Source organism: Myxocyprinus asiaticus, chromosome 13 (assembly GCF_019703515.2).
Source record: "Myxocyprinus asiaticus isolate MX2 ecotype Aquarium Trade chromosome 13, UBuf_Myxa_2, whole genome shotgun sequence".
Taxonomy (NCBI): Eukaryota; Metazoa; Chordata; class Actinopteri; order Cypriniformes; family Catostomidae; genus Myxocyprinus; species Myxocyprinus asiaticus.
The window spans coordinates 646,796-649,408 of record NC_059356.1 but is presented as its reverse complement, the minus strand read 5'-3'; positions in this window follow the sequence as shown (position 1 = coordinate 649,408).

Sequence of the window (2,613 nt, the reverse complement as noted above, 5' to 3'; positions counted from 1 at the left end):
TCCTTTAGAGGGCAAGGCTTCATGGATCTGTAGTCTGTTTTGGACTCCCTTTGTTTGATTTTGGCGCGATTTTTGTCAGTAAAATTTACGACTTAGAAGGAGGGGGCTTGAGGAATGTTTGTATGACTGTTAGGCCTGCCTTTGTCTTCTATCTGAATACATGAGGCCCAACAATAGTGATACATTCAAACAATGCAATTAAAATAATAAATCAAACTCAAAGCTATCAGTGAACCAAGCATAATAATATAATTAAAGTTGTATTCCATTCAAACATTTACCAAACTTAAGAAACACAAATTGCAATTACCTGGTAGTGAAAAAACTACATGCAAACGACGAAGCATGGGAGATCTGAATTACAGATTCCTTCAAACATTTATCAATAATAAGAAATACCTGGTAGAGAAAAAAACTACATGCAAACGACGAAGCATGGGAGATCTGATTTACAGATTCCCCGAGCTTCTCTGCCATCCTTCCTTAAGTACCAAACGATTCCATTGTTATTTCAGATGTGTGTGTTTGATGTTATTTAGGATTTGGTTTACAATTTAGGGAGTTGTAAGTCGACCTTTGATTGAGTAGGTTGTTTGATGTTTACAGAGAATACACCTAATCTGCATCTGGATAGAATACTGTATTTTATTAAGTTCTTAAATCTTACTTGTGATTTGACTTTGCTGAAAGGGAATGAGACCATTTTACCAGTTGCACTGAGACCTCTTGAATGATACCAAACATGTATGATCAGAAAACCTTTTACATTACTGAACAGGATGTCATAACTTAGTTTTTAGTGTCCTTAAAGTGACCTAAGGTGAGAGAGAGAGAGCAGATGTGAGTGTGATTTGCGTTTTATGGTCCCCAATCAGTGGGGTGTGTTTTCTCAGGTGGAGATGCTCCTCTGTGTGAGAGTTTTATGATGTTGGTTCTCGCAAAGTTCTTTGACTTTCCCAGAAGTGATGCAGATAATTTTTGTGACAGTCTTACACTAGCAACCAGATGGGGTTACCCTATCAACCAAGTAACAAAACACTTGGGGATTGGTTCTTTTCAGTCAGATTAGTAATCAGCCAATAAGAATCTCTCTGGTCACTGGCTAGCCACACCCAAGCAACAATTTAGAGCACCCTTGCAACCAGCCCTATTGACTTCCATTAAAAATGTCTGAGAGGGTTATCTTTGGATCAGAACATACTACAGACAGGGCAGTTGGCTTATTTCACGTGGGTGAGCAATCAGTCTTCATGTATCCATTTGAAAAACTATTTAGCCACACCCTAACAACCATTTAGAGCACCCTAGCAACCATCCCCACTGACTTCCATTCAAAATGGATGAGTATGATTTTTTCTTGTCAGAATGTCCTTGACACATGTGGGTGCTCTCATTTGATTCGGGCTATCAAGCCGTGTTCGAACATACCCTGTGCTTGGAGGGAAAATGTACCCCAGGGGGTAAAAGGGGGGCAAAAAACGTACCAAAAAGTCCCATAGGGTGCTATGGGAAGATAATTTTGTTCCTACTATGGCAGTCAATGCAAGAAAGTTGCCAGATCAAATCTCCCAATCAGAATGAAATAGATACATGGGAGCGGGCTCATTTCAATCGGGATACCAATCACTCTTTAAGTATCACCTTGGAAATGGCATAGCCACGCACTAACAACAATTTATGGGACCCTAGCAACCACCCCCCATTAACTTCCATTCAAAATGTCTCAGAAGGATATCTTCAGAACAGAATGTCATAAACACTTGGGGATTGGCTCTTATGAGTCAGGTTAGTAAGCAGCCAATAAGAATCTCTCTGTTCACTGGCTAGCCACGCCCTGGCAACCATTTAGAGCACCCTAGCAACTAACACTATTGCTTTCACTTAGAGTGTGATATCTTCAGATCAGAATGTCCTAGAGACATGACAGTTGGCTGTTTTAATTGGGTGAGCAGTCAGTCTACAACTATCATCATGGGAACTACTTAGCCACAACCTAGTAACCATTTAGAGCACCCTAGCAACCAACACTATTGCTTTCACTCAGAGTTTGATGTCTTTGGATCAGAATGTCCTAGAGACATGACAGTTGGCTTGTTTTAATTGGGTGAGCAATCAGTCTACAACTATCATCATGGGAACTACTTAGCCATGACCTAGTAACCATTTAGAGCACCCTAGCAACCAAACACCATTGACTTCCATTCAAAATCACTAAGATGATAGAGATGCAAGGGTTCGCCTTATGCAATTTAAGATTTTACAAAGATTTTATTGGACCCCTTCTAGAGTATATAGGCTTTGTCTTAAAGACACACCCACATGCTGGCGATGCCAGTCAGAAGTTGGAGACATAGCCCATGTTTTTTGGGGATGCGTTAAGAGCCAAGATTTTTGGTTAAAGATTCAGAATTGTTTGCATGACGTTCTGGGCACTCGGGTTTTGCTTTGCCCCAGACTTTGCATTTTGGGCGATGGGGAAGTTATAAAGTCGGGCAACAAATATATAAAAAATTGGGTTCTGACTGGCGTGATGATCGGTAGACAAGTTATTTTAAGGGGATGGAAGTCAGACGGAGCACCACCATTTCCGGAGTGGTGTGCGGAGATGGGGAG